This window comes from Bombina bombina, chromosome 1, assembly GCF_027579735.1.
Source record: "Bombina bombina isolate aBomBom1 chromosome 1, aBomBom1.pri, whole genome shotgun sequence".
Taxonomy (NCBI): Eukaryota; Metazoa; Chordata; class Amphibia; order Anura; family Bombinatoridae; genus Bombina; species Bombina bombina.
Genome location: NC_069499.1, coordinates 556,953,747 through 556,969,020, shown reverse-complemented (window position 1 = coordinate 556,969,020; position 15,274 = coordinate 556,953,747). Strand labels below are relative to the sequence as shown.

Here is a 15,274-nt window from a genome sequence, read left to right as displayed (position 1 = left end):
CTGAGGCAACTGGCAAACCCTCTTTAGCAACAATAGAATTTTCTGAAGTTTTAAACAGGACAACATCCTCATTTTTCTGAGCGGTATTTTCTGTTCAATTGTCATTTACCAGTGCAGGATTATTCTGTGTCTTTTCAGGTTGGAAAGGATTGATAAAACGTTTCATTTTGTTTGCATATGACTTTGGACAGTCATTAAAGCTGTAACTCTCAATTTCACACGCTTCAAACAGCATTTTGCATATAGTCATCATTTATGTGTCCTCTTTTATTGCATTTAGTCCAGATATCCACAGTACGGTTGTGAAAGCGTCTCTGGGATCCTCTTTGTTCAGAAATAGCAGACATACATAGCTTTGCCATTGTTTTTTTGGTAATTAAAAGGCTGCTAATTGCAGCTGCGCACCACACTTGTATAATTCCGGGCAGTAAAGGGGTAAATCAATTAGCTGTTAAGGCTAATATTTGCATTAGTGTAGGGATTGCCGGACACCTCCCAACCCCTTATCCCTACCTGATCCCTTCCAAACAGCTCTGCCCCCCCCCCCTTTTTGCAGTAGTGTAGGTAACCCCACCCCTGAGGAGGAAAATAACATGACTGTCTGCACATACCAGATGCACACTCCCTTGCAAGTCCCGACATTAGCATTCTGATTGGCTGCTGAAAGTACATTTACAATGGGATGTGGCTACTGAGGAAATTTTGAGGGAAAATGTCCTTTTTATACATAGAGATGTTCATGTGATGTTTTCTAGTCAGCTTCTTACAGATATGCAGCATCATTTTTAAGTGCTTCAACCTTTGGGTATCATGTCCTTTTAAACAGACAGCGTACTGTAAGATTTTCTCCACTTTAATGTGTTCGAAGTGATCCATTTTACCTGCTGGAGTGTAATAAATTGTTCACAACTAGCTCCTTTACATTTGTTTTTTCATTTGAAATAACTGCTTTTCACGTTAAACCACCACCTATACTGAAAGTGTCAATACTGCAGTAATGTCTACAGAAAATCTATTTAAACAAGAGGTATAATAAGGAATCACACCCAGTTGTGGGTGGGAGAAAGAGCCCAGTCCCTTTTTTTAGTAGCTCTACAGTCTTTTTAACATCACCAATATTTTTCATTCAAAAAATTTGACAGTGGTATTCCTATCCATCAAAACTAGATTTTCTACTTTTCTAATTCAATAACTTAAACCATCTGAAAAGCTTTTTTTTTTGTCTGTTTCAAGAGAATTTCTTGGCTGTTTGCAAGACTTTTTTTTTTTCAGAGTTCTAGTTTTTGTGCCTATTCAGATCACACGTTATTGAAAATTATTCTGAATCTAGTAAAAATATATAACTCTAATCACATTTTTAAAACACAATTTAAATGGTTCATTTATGTTTGCAGTGAGGGGTTTGGAAGTTTTAAAAAAAAAATGATGATGAGAATAATATTAAGTGAAAAGAATAGTATTTTTAACAGATTAGACATCAGTCTTCATCAGTACTAAATTAACTAGCTGTTAGATATTCACATTCGGAGGTTCTTTCACCTCCGAATATGGAAGAAGGAAGAAGGCGGCTCTTCGTGCCGCTCGGCTATTTTCGTTGCTGCATTTATACTTGTGCAACAGAGACGCACTAAAATATGTGCAAATTCAGATATTAGTGCATTGCTGTTGCACAAGAATAAATGCGGCAACAAAAACCTCTGAATGCACGTGTCTTTTAGCTTTCTTTCTCTTTGGCAAGACCAAGCCACATTTTCATTTTATATTTTATACATATTTAGAGCAATCATGTTAATTTAAATTGCGTTTAGTCGAATGGATTAGAATGGTTTAGCAAAAGAAGCTAACGATCACCCGAGTTAGGAAAGATATTTTTGCTTTGCAAATACCAAAAGAGCAGCATTTCAGTGGTGTGAAAGGCTGTGGCCTCTGACGGATGAGAATAGGGGCATATGTGTTTAACCCTTGTTAACCTGGGGCAGTTTTATGCACTCTAACACAGTGTATTGCCGTTGAAGTTTGGCATACAGGCATCAGCCAACCAGCAGCTTCATAATGCAGATTCTTCAGTCCTTATGTATGTAGAGTTGCTGGGTGCGTGAATTTGTTTTGCTGTTTTGCAGGGTTGAACACAGTGTGAAAGGGGAATTAGTAAATATTCAAATTTATTTTTTTAGCTAAAATGTCCCTCTAAGAGCAAACTGACTTTCTATTACAATGATTTTATCAGGCTTGTTTATAATAGGCAATTGCTACACAGCAAAAAAATAATAAAAAAAAATAGAAAATAGTTTGTACCTCATGTAGCACTTTATTTACAACCCAAACAGCTAAACAGATTGACAAATGAAGCTGTTTTTTTTTTTTTTTTTTTTTTTTTTTTTTTTTTTTTTGGGGGGGGGGGGGGTTAAGCTATACTGTATCACATTCTGCACTTTTGATTATCTGTATTTATCCTACCATTATTCAAAATTGAGTGAAACTAACCAATGATATGTTAATAATACATTTTATTATTTACCTTCCTGTTTTTAGATAGTTTTTTTTTTCTTTAAGGATAAACTTTCCCACCAATGTTTTTTCCTGGAATTTTCCACAATAGACATTTTTTTTTGTCGGAATCTAAACATTTTAGCATTATCTTTGGTATCTGCTACAAAGTTTCTTTCAGTTTAGTCAATGTCTTTTGTTTAATTTATTCTTCAGTAAGAGCTTAGTTGATGCAGACATATTGCAGCCACTTACACAAAGCTGTAAATCAGAAATGCTTATCTCTCTTTCTCATGAAGCCCAAAATACTTTGTATCTTCATATTGTTTGAGCTACAAGTCATCTGTAGATTAATATTCAACAGTTGAATGAGGTTTTTCTTTTATAAACATGAAGCTAAATATATCTATTTATACAATTTTACCAGATTTTTCAAAGCTTTCCCTTTTATTATTTTTCTTTGGAATGAGGGGAGTTATAATATACCCCAGGACTTAGATGCTAAGAATATAATACAACTGGTCTTTTATTTTTAAGATGTTTAGCAACCTTCAGGCTAAACATTTCTGAATTCCAAAAGAGCAGCATTTCAGTGATGTGAAAGGCTGTGGCCTAAAACAATATCTTGAGGTTAGACACAGATACATAGATGTTTATGCCTTTGCATGTACATAAAAACAATGAATCTGTTCTCAGTCATGTACATATATATGCAGCCAGCCACACACGTGCACACAAACACCAAACTGCATTTACAGACGTGTACACATCTATGCGCACACACAAACACACACATTATATACACACTATATGGTTACAAGTATGTGGACATCCCTACTAATTATTGGATTCATATGTTTCAGCCACACTCATTGCTAACAGGTGCATAAAAGCTACCACATAACCATGAAATCTCCATATACAAACATTTGCAGTAAAATAGAACTGAAGAGCTCAGTGACTTTAAACGTGGCACTGTCATAGGATGCCACGTTTGCCACAAGTCAGTTTGTAACGTTTCTGCCCTACTAGATTGGCCCCGGTGAACTGTAAACTAGTGTTAGACTGCACAACCTCAGAGCAAATGCTGAAGCTCACTATCATCTGTTGCATCAATCACTGCCTCTGAAAGCATTGATTTCCATGGCTGAACAGCTTTACACAAGCCTCATATTAACATGCACAATGCCAAGAGTCTGCCTTATTGGTGTAAAGCACTGGGCTTTGGAGTGGAGTGATGAATCACACCTCACTATCTGTTTTCAGATAGAGGAATTGTGTGTGGCATATGCCAAGTCAATACTACCTACCAGAATGCATGGGGTCCTATCTATCACGCTCCATACGGAGCTTGAGGACCTGTGTTTCTGGCGAGCCTGCAGGCTCGCCAGAAACACCAGTTATGAAGCAGCGGTCTAAAGACCGCTGCTCCATAACCCTGTCCGCCTGCTCTGATGAGGCGGTCAGGAATCGCAGGAATTTAACCCGATCGAGTACGATCGGATTGATTGACACCCCCCTGCTGGCGGCCCATTGGCCGCGAGTCTGCAAGGGCCGGCGTTGCACCAGCAGCTCACAAGAGCTGCTGGTGCAATGTTAAATGTGGAGAGCGTATTGCTCTCCTCATTCAGCGATGTCTGTCGGACCTGATCCGCAGTGTCGGATCAGGTCGAACAGACATTTCATAAATAGGTCTCTTAGTGTCTATTGCAAAGTTTGGTGAAGGAGGGATAACTGTTTGTGGCTTTTTTTGGGGTTGGGGCCCTTAGTTCTAATGAAAGATCATCTTAATGCTGCAGGATACAAAGATATTTTAGACAACTGGTTGCTTCTAACTTTGTGGCAGTAGTTTGTGGAAGGTCCTTTCTTGTTCCAGCAAGACTTTGCTCCTGCGCACAAAACAAGGTCCATGAAGACAGGGTTTGACGAGTTTGGTGTGGAGGAACTCCAGTGTCCTGTTGTGTTAAAGGGACACTGAACCCAATTTTTTTCTTTCGTGATTCAGATAGAGCATGACATTTTAAGCAACTTTCTAATTTACTCCTATTATCAAATTTTCTTCATTCTCTTGGTTTACATTAATTTAAAATGCAAGAATGTAAGTTTAAATGCTGGCCCATTTTTGGTGAACAACCTGGGTTGTTCTTGCTGATTGGTGGATAAATTCATCCACCAATAAAAAAGTGCTGTCCAGAGTCCTAAACCAAAAAAAAAGCTTAGATGCCTTCTTTTTAAAATAAAGATAGCAAGAGAACGAAGAAAACTTGATAATTGGAGTAAATTAGAAAGTTGCTTAAAATTGCATGCTCTATCTGAATCACGAAAGAAAAAAAAAATTGGGTTCAGTGTCCCTTTAATTTTGACAATGCCTGTTACTATTTGTTTAATTTTGGTGCATACAATTTTTTTTTTAATATTACTCAAGCCTTTCTACAGTGAAGTGCAAAGGCTAGTTTCTATTTATTTAAAACAACTATTATATTTCTAATTACTGTACTATCTGATGGTATTATATATATAAAGGTATTAACAATTATATAAAACTATTTTCAGGTTGCACATGTAAGCTGTATAATGAGATGTAAATAATGTGTAAATTACATAAAGTATTGCTATTTCCCATCCACTCTCCAAGCTGTTCCCTTTTACTTCTTCAGATATACAAATATTCCATAATCCAAACTATTCCAAAGTCAAAACCTTTGCCAGTCCCAAGCATTGTGGATAAAGTGTATAACACCTGTACAACATACCTTTACATAAACAATAACTATGCTAATCTGCTTTAAAGGAATAGTTTAGTCAAAATTAAACTTTCATGATTCAGATAGAGCAGGCAATTTTAAGAAACTTTTTAATTTACTCCTATTATCAATTTTTCTTTATTCTCTTGGTATCTTTATTTGAAAAAAATATGAATGTAAGCATAGGAGTCGGCCCATTTTTGGTTCAGCACATGGGTAGAACCTTTCGATTGCTGTCTAAATGTAGCCTGTCTAAATGTAGCCTTCAATCAGCAAGTGCTACCCAGGTTCTGAACCAAAAATGGGCTGGCTCCTAAGCTTACATTCAAATAAAGATACCAAGAGAACGAAAAAAAATTGATTATAGGAGTAAATTGGAAAGTTGCTTAAAATTGCATGCTCTATCTTAATCACAAAAGTTTAATTTTGACTAGACTATCCCTTTAAAGGGACAGTAAATAACTTGAGATTTTTATAAAAAAATTAGTTCTGCATAATAAAACATTTCAATATACATTAGTTATTAATTTTGCCCCCTTTTATGTAATTTAGCTCTGAAAAAAATGTTGATTGTCTAATTTTCAGGACTTGAAATGCACCCTGCTGACTTCTCAGGGATAACCCTGCTACATGTCTGTCCCTAATTGGCTTCAACTGATAACAACTGCAAAACAATGCAAGTAATACTAACATTATAACAATGGTTGGCCTGGTTGTTTGCACATTAAAGCTCAGATTGGCTACTCCAAATGATGAGAGGAGTTTTACTACTGAAAAACAGTTGCAGTAAAAAGGATGGTAATTTGTTTTAAAATTGTTTAGACTGGCTGATATGGTATTCTTTAGCCAATACAAGGTTAGACCAGCACTTACACCAGGTACTTATGGAACAGACGTGGGCCACTGCCAAGCCCACAAATACTATAGCAAACAACAAGGAGGCTGTATCCAAAAAAAGGTTAAAATCTCTTTATTAATAAAGCATGGGAATCAACATAGAACACAACGTTTCGGGGTGGTCCGCTTAATCATGTGATACGACTGTGTCATACAATGCCCTAATTTATAGCACTTCCCATAAATCAATTATAGGAATTAATCAATTACAATTCAGTTGATTGAAATTAGGTAAGTAGTATAAAAAGTCAAGTAACAAAACTACACAAAATGTATACAATATATAAAAAAGATTAATTTAAAAACAATAATGCCTAATATTATAATACATCACAACCAGCAAAGTATATCCAGCTTAATACTGTGAAATAAATGCCTGCAAAGCATTTTTAGCTAGATCTGATTATCAGATGATAAATTAATAAACAGTCAAATTCATAAAGATATTACACGTCTACTAATAAAAAACTGACCAATTGATTTTTTTATTCATTCCCTTAGGCTCCATAGTGTCTAGTCTGAATATCCAAAAGAAAAGACCTCACGTTGCTTCAAGAGCAATTCCCTATTCCCCCCCCCCCCCGGCATAGGGATGTCAACCTTCTCAATGACCTGGAAGCGCAATTGATTAATTTGGTGGCCAAACTGTAAAATATTGGCAGCTACTGGGGCAGTTACAACCTTTCACCTTATGTTGCTCTTATGTTCACTTATGCTCAGTTATACGGATACTTATACGGATCGCAACAGTCTCTTGAAATATGACAGTGTCCATCAACAGTCCCTAATCATAATGATAGATCAGGTCACTACTGAGGTTAGAGCTACTCCTAGAAATGATTTGATAGGTAAACAATTGGCAAAGAAAAAGGAAAAGAGGTTAACCTTTATATCTGAATTCTGTCAGGAAAGCAACCTAATCATGAAAATTATATGTAAATACTGGTATTTATTGGGGGAATGTATATCTGATGTAGAGGAATTTAAGAACCACCCATGCCAGCCTTTAAGAGGAGTAAGAACTTGAGAGATGACCTTATTAGAGCTGATATAGGTTCTAAAAAAACTTTGAAACAATCTTTTATATCTGAAAAGAATCTTGGATGTTTCCCTTGCCTTGACTGTGTTAATTGTAGTTCGGTCATAAAGGGACCTTATTTTACTCATCCATTGACCGGATAAAAATTTAGACATAATGCACACTATGCATATCTTACATCTTATGTTTATCTTATCAAATGCCCTTGTGGGCGTGGTTACGTCAGAGAGACCACCAGACGTATTAAAGATCGTATAAGTGAGCATAAGAGCAACATAAGGTGTAAGGTTGTAACTGCCCCAGTAGCTGACCATTTTTTACAGTTTGGCCACCAAATGAATCAATTGCACTTCCAGCTCATTGAGAAGGTTGACATCCCTAGGCGGGGGGCAATAGGGAATTGCTCTTGAAGCAACGTGAGGTCTTTTGGATATTCAAACTAGACACTATGGAGCCTAAGGGAATGAATAAAGAAATCAATTGGTCAGTTTTTTATTAGTAGATGTGTAATATCTTTATGAATTTGAGTGGTTATTAATTTAACATCTGATACTCAGATCTAGCTAAAAATGCTTTGCACGCATTTATTTCACAGCATTAAGCTGGATATACTTTGCTGGTTGTAATGTAATATAATATTAGGCATTTTTGTTTTTAAATTAACCTTTTTTATACATTGTATAAATTTTTTGTAGTTTTGTTACTTGATTTTTTTATACTATTTGCCCTATTTCAATCAACTGAATATTAATTAATTGCTATAATTGGATTATGGAAAGTGCTATAAATTAGGGCATTGTATGGCACAGTAGTATCACATGATTAAGGGGATCACCCCGAAATGTTGTGTTCTATGTTGATCACCATGCTTTAATAATAAAGGGATATTAACCTTATTTTGGATACAGCCTCCTTGGTGTTTGCTATGGTATTCTTAAGCACCAAAAAAGAAATGTCTTGAAATTGTAAGATGTTTACTGTCTGTTTTAACCTGGGGAGTAAAAGTGGCAGCTTGATATCTCCTGGTACATAGAATTGCACGCTTGGGACAGAAGGATTTACTGCTTAAGGGGACAGTCTAGTCAAAAATAAACTGTCTTGATACAGATAGGGCGTGCAATTTTAAACAACTTTCCAATTTACGTTTATTATCAATTTTGCTTTGTTCTCTTGGTATTCTTAGTTGAAAGCTAACCCTAGGTAAACTTACATACTAATTTCTAAGCGCTTGAAGGCCCCCTCTTATCTGAATGTATTTTGACAGTTTTTACAACTAGAGGGCATTAGTTCATGTGTGCCATATAGATAACATTGTGTTCACGCCAGTGGAGTTACCTAGGAGTCAGTACTGATTGGCTAAAATACAAGTCTGTCGGGGCGGAGCCTAGCCACGCAGGGTGATGGCTGCTTAATTTTTGGCTCTAATGCCCTACACCCGATCAGCATCTAGATAAGGGGACTTTCTATCCTACAACAATGGAGATAACGTTGGGAACATATTGCCTAACATATTGTGGCTTTGTCTGAGACCTGCACAAAGATTTGAGAGCTGGCGGCACTTTGTCTTTTTCATCAACCTGTCTGAGGCCTACATCGGAGTTCCCTGACACCGCGCCAACTAACAGTGACTAACCACGCAGCAAGGAAGACCTCCCTATAGCCACACTAAAGCACTGTGATCAGCGCGATTATATCTGACAGGAGAGGGTGGTCGGCACTCACCGGAAAGGCAGCTTTCAATCAGCACCGTAAGTGGCGGTCGGAGCTTGGATAAAGAGAACCGGGAGATTGCACCGGAAGCGCACCGGAGACAGAGTGGAATACCGGGTAAAGGACACCCTGCTTGTAACAAGTAGAGATTAACATCACGGCTGTCCTGAAACATCTGATTGCCCGGTGAGTTGCCACACTTCCCACACATCCCCGGTGTATACGTTAAAGGCACGCAAGATACAGGACATACCCCTCTGTGTCTAATAAATAACAGCTACTTGGCATTAGAGTTTGGTACTCCTCTCCTGATTAGCCTGTGCACACTTGACAGAAGAGAAAATACACAGTGAATTTTACAGCCAGTATATAATATATATGACGCAGCTCTGAATGTCTGCACATCTTTTGCCCAGGCCACAAGCCATATTTTAACTGCCATAACTTTTATATAACAAAAGGCCTTAGCAGACTGATATCAATCCTCAGCCACTTTTCACAATATGTCCCACAGGAAGAACAATAAACTAGAAAGGGGCCTTAAGTCTTCAAGCCTAACCAATTTTCTTAAGGCTGCTACACTTACCACAGACATGTCAGAGAGCAGACTCCCTTCTCCCTCTCGGGAAACCATGGAATCAACTAGCTCAACATCACAACAGCCCCAGGAATATTTAACAAGAAGTGATCTTAACACTATATCTTCAAAAGAGGACATTAATAAAGTATTGGCTGAAATGAGGTCCTTTTTTGGCGAACTGAAGAGGGACATAACCCAAGTTACACAGCAAGTGCACACACTTGAAAACAAACATGCCACTCTTGGTGCCAAAGTAAAAGCTAATTCTCATCATATCAGAGAGCATGAGGAGCATATACAGTTTCTTCTTTCCAGAATGGAGGACTTGGACAACAGGGGGCGGCGAAACAATGTCAGGATCAGGGGAGTCCCTGAATCTGTCTCTAATACTGCACTTGAAGGGTACTTACAGGACCTGTTCCGCACTTTGAAAGGTATACCGAGTTCCATTGATATACCCATAGAGAGGGCCCACAGAGCCCTTAGGCCCAGACCCTCGCCTAAAGCCCCACCTAGGGACATAATAATCAAATTTCTTAGTTATAAAGATAAGGAAATTATTATGCAGAGAGCAAGGACCCTTCAGAATGTAACTCATGCAGGGATCCCCCTCCAAATCTTCTCCGACCTGAGTCTTACTACTTTACAAAAGAGAAGAGATCTCAAATGTATAACATCCGAACTGCAAGCTCAGAAAATACAATATAAATGGGGCTTTCCGGTGAGCCTGATAGCTTCCAAAACTGGCACTCAGGCAATCTACAGATCTTCGGCTGACCTACCTGAGTTTTGCAGGATACTTGAGATCAACATAACACCACCGGACCAGATGGAAAATGCTCAACAGGATTCTTCTCCCCAGGAAGAAGAGGACTTTGCCCGGACCCATGACACTTGAAGTGAAAAAATTTATACCTTAAGACAGCACCCTGAATTGCAGCATGAGGAACTTGATAAGTATTTTAATTTTATATTATGTTTCATGTGCTAGTACCAGCCTAACCCTTATAGACTGGAAATTCGGGACTTGATAGGATGTTTCTATCAGTTTTTCAATGTGTTTTTTATACCTTCTGGTTGTTCTTTGTTTTTTTGTTTTTTTCAGGTTAAATGTTAAATGACGTTATTTGAATCTAATGTGCCCCTCACCACCTAGAGTATACACACACAACCTAATAGATGGGTGTGCCAACAGCCAGCAGTATGCTTTACATTGCCCTGGGGGAGAGCACTAGAGGGTTTTTAATAGCTTAATCCCTTTTAATCAAGTTTGTACGCAAGTTGCATTTAGGTGGGGAGTTGCTACTGCACTTTGATATGGGGTGGGATAAATGCTGCACAATGGCCCATAACATATAAGCTTCTTGCTTGTCAAAGACGACTAGATATCTCTAAAGGGTCTGTAGACAGTTGGGGCACAAGCATTAATTAAGAGCCATATCAGATATGTGAGAGCCCTATTGTAGGTCCCTTCTTTGCAGTTCCAGGATGTTACTTCTTCTCTTTATGCAAATGATTAATGGATGCCTTATTGTATGTTTACCACGTGATTAAGCTTAATCTAATAGGGTAGTAATCTGCACCTTATTTTATATATAGACGAACGACATATTTTGTATTATACTAGTTTGTGATGGATTGTCCCTAAATTTTTAATCCAATTTTTTTTTAATTTTTTTTTATTGCTGGTCGGGTGTGGGGATACTGACCCCACACTTACTTTCTTACTCTTCCCTTTTTGCCTTTTACGGGTAGGAAGGATTGTATAAATACTTTTCTAACTCTTTCACTACCCCCAGCGCGCTGCTGGAACTCTTATTACTACTCTTCTGATCTTTGCTATTTTATTCCAACTTTTTCTTTTTTTCTCCTTCTGCACCCCTACCCCCCCTCCCCCCTTTTTTTTTTTTTTTTCTCTCGTCCTGATACCCCCTTTATCACCAAATGCCTAGCATGGGGGAACCCCGGAGTAGATGAAGTTTGACAGTTCTGACACTGAATGTGAGGGGCCTTAATTCACCAGAAAAGAGATCCCACTTGATAAAAGACATGACCAGACTAAACTGTGACATTGCCTATTTACAAGAAACCCATTTTAAGAGGGGGAGGGAGCCAAAATGGCCAAATTCTAAATTCCCAACCATGTTTTTTGCCTCTGGCCCTTCTAAGAAAAACGGGGTGGGAATCATTATAAAACATTCAATACCCTTCAACCTGACTCAGGAGGTTAAAGACCCTGAAGGCCGCTACTTGATAGTAATAGGCACCCTGTACAATAGACCCGTCACGTTGATCAATGCATACTTCCCAAACACAAATCAACACAAATTTATGACAGTTCTTACTAATAAAATACTTGAAACGCAAAAGGGAGCTTTGCTCCTTGCAGGAGACTTCAATCTACCTCTAGAACCACTGCTTGATACCTCCAAAGGGTCAGCCTCAATCCCGAAAAAGATCATTAAGCAATGTAATACTTGGTTAGAGGAGCTATCAATACACGACATTTGGAGAACACAATACCCCACGAGACGGGACTACACCTTCTTTTCCCACCCTCATGATCTCTACACGAGAATCGACTATATTTTTACTGACCAAGCCACATTGTCCTCTGTGGAGAAAATACAAATCCTCCCAATGACCTGGTCGGATCACGCCCCAGTGCTGTGTAAACTGGGGTGGCCAACCATGCCAGACCTCCCTTTTATATGGCGATTTGATGATTTCCTACTTAATAACCAGCTACTTAGGGGGAAAATAGAAACTACACTCCTTGACTACTTCACCATTAACGATACGACAGAGACCTCTAAACACATACTTTGGGAAGCACATAAATGTGTGCTCCGCGGCGAGCTTATGAAACAGAAAGCCATTTTGGCTAAATAAAGTAGAATACGGTTCACTACACTCCTAACCAGCATACGCGACTTAGAAATAAAACATAAAAAACAGCCGTCGGATGCCTTGGTGCTTTCTGAGCTTAATAAGGCCAGGAGAGAAATTCAGGACATGCATACACTTGACTACCAGAAAATGGCGCTGCGTAACCAACAGAAATTCTACGAATTTGGGGATGAACCTGGTAGACTTCTCTCCAGGGCCCTCAAAAGAAAACAATTAAAAACACACATTCACACATTGATAGACAAAAATGGTTTAACACATGCGGACAGCCCAGCAATCGCGGAAACGCTAAAAGCATATTATCATGATCTGTATAATCTACAACCTCCTTCTCACACCTCTCCGGGTGGGAAAGAGAGATCATCTTCTCCAACTTTGAGCTCTTATTTGGACTCAATCAGACTTCCTTCCCTGTCTCAGACAGATGTGGAGACTCTGAACGCACCTATATCCCCAGAGGAGGTATCGCATACTATTGAAGATTTACCAAATGGTAAAAGCCCGGGCCCCGACGGATTTAGTGCCAAATATTATAAATTATATAAACAAATTCTATCCCCTCAATTGGCCCGATTGTTTAATACTCTAGACACTCCCCAGGGACTCCCCCCTTCCATGTTGACAGCCCACATCACAACTATCCCTAAACCAGGCAAACCAGCGAACCGGCAAGAAAACTTTCGGCCAATATCACTTCTTAATGTTGACATAAAGATATTTGCCAAGATTCTCTCCAGCAGACTGAACAAATTTTTACCCAATCTGATCTCCCCAGACCAAGTAGGATTTGTGCCCGGCCGTGAAGCTAGGGACAATACCATAAAAGCAACCCTTCTAAGTAATTATGCGCAAATAAACAAAATCCCTATGATTCTAGTTTCTACCGATGCCAAAAAGGCCTTCGACAGGATCAGCTGGAAATTTTTGAAGGCAGTCCTGTCGAAGATGGGGTTTGGACAGACCCTTATATATAAGATATTCTCCCTATACAGGGCCCCCTCGGCTCAAGTCAGAATAAACAATATCTTATCTGAACCTTTTAATATTTCAAATGGCACTAGGCAAGGGTGCCCTTTGTCCCCGTTGTTCTTCGCCTTGGTCATAGAGGTCTTAGCTCAGAAAATTAGAGACAATGAGAAGATTAGGGGTCTACGGATAGGGGATCAGGAACACAAGTTATCAATGTACGTGGACAACGTCCTACTTTCATTAACAGACCCACTGACTTCCCTCCCCGAGGCCCTAAAAGAATTTGAGCTATATGGCAGGTTCTCAAACTTTCACTTGAACAAAACGAAGTCGGAAATACTAAACATTACTCTCCCTCAAGCAGATATTTGCCAACTCTCTTCTTTGTGCCCATTGCGCATACAAACCCGCACTCTTAGATATCTAGGGATCAATCTTACCCCCTCCCCAGACACTTTACACGAAGCTAACTATTCAAATCTACTTACCAAAATCACAGGAGATCTCTCTTCTTGGAGAAATAAACCGGTCTCCTGGTTGGGGAGAATTGGTATTATAAAGATGAATATCCTACCTAGGATTTTGTATTACCTCCAGACCCTCCCGATCCCGTTACCCACACACTATTTACACAGATTGCAGGGTGTGATAGAGAAGTTTATTTGGAAAGGAGTTAAACCACGAATTGCAAGGAAAACCCTTTACTTACCAAAGGAGGGGGGAGGACTGGGAGTCCCTAATCTATCTACCTACAAAAAAGCTATTAACTTTCAACACCAAATTGAATGGTGTCATAACTCTAAAGATAAAACCTGGGTGCAAATATGCAGGTCAATTATGGGCACACAGAACATGGGGACCTTGGGATGGACATCTGCCAAATCTAGGCCCAAAATACTGGAATGTTACCCCTTTGTCAAATAATTTTTTGCATGTTGGGATAGATCTCTAGTGGAACACCCGCAGATCACCTCTAACCCTTCACCACTCACGCCATTCATTGACAATCCAGACATACCTTTTACGGGTACACAAAAACTGCCGATAGATAAAACTTCACTCGTGCAGGTGACTTTCCACCGCCTCTTAATGAATAAAAGAATCAAGAACAGAGTAGACCTCGAGCGTACTGGACTTGACATCTCCTGGTTTTACCATACACAACTCCAACATTTCCTATCAACATATAAAAGATCAAATGACGTGACTAGACAACTGACTACTTTAGAATCCTTGTGCCTACCCCCGAACACACCAAAACATTTGATTTCCATAGTCTACCGCTTGATCCTCTCACCAAAGGATGCCCCTTTTCCCGATTATGTGAGACAATGGAATAGGGAACTCAACCCACCTCCGACTGACAAAGACTGGCATAAGATGTTAAACGCTCATGTGAAAGCCTCGGTCTCAACGAAAACGATTTAAGCTAATTACAAACTCTTATCTTGGTGGTATCTCACACCTGATAGGATTCAGAAAATATATAAACTGACTGATGGTAAGTGCTGGCGTGGGTGTGGGGAACGTGGTACCCTCCTCCACATCTGGTGGGACTGTGATATTCTCCAACCTTATTGGCGGTCAATTCTTACTATCATGGAAACCACATTTAATATAACTTTGACTGGAGTGCCCAGCCTTTTGTTGTTCCATAACCTCCCTAAATTTAAAGACAAATCTTCAAAACAGCTCTTCCTCATAATGCTTAATAGTGCCAAGTCCCTTATTCCCAAGAAATGGAAACAGACAGATATCCCAAAGGTGACAGACTGGACATCCCAGGTAGACAGACTCCTACAGCTAGAAAGATTCAGATATATGAGGGATGACAAAATAGAAATACATGAATACATGCTGGAAATGTGGAAATCGGTGGTCTCTGATCTGCGCACATAAACTAACGATAGAAGAGGAGAGCTTGTTGGCTCTAGCTGG

At 39.1% G+C, this 15,274-nt stretch overlaps 1 protein-coding gene across 1 annotated transcript in view; it reads left to right on the top strand.

Annotated features, from left to right (window-relative positions):
* PLCL1 (phospholipase C like 1 (inactive)) overlaps positions 1-15,274 on the top strand; it is a 607,815-nt gene that overhangs the window by 442,583 nt on the left and 149,958 nt on the right. The gene's annotated exons all lie outside the window — the stretch shown is intronic.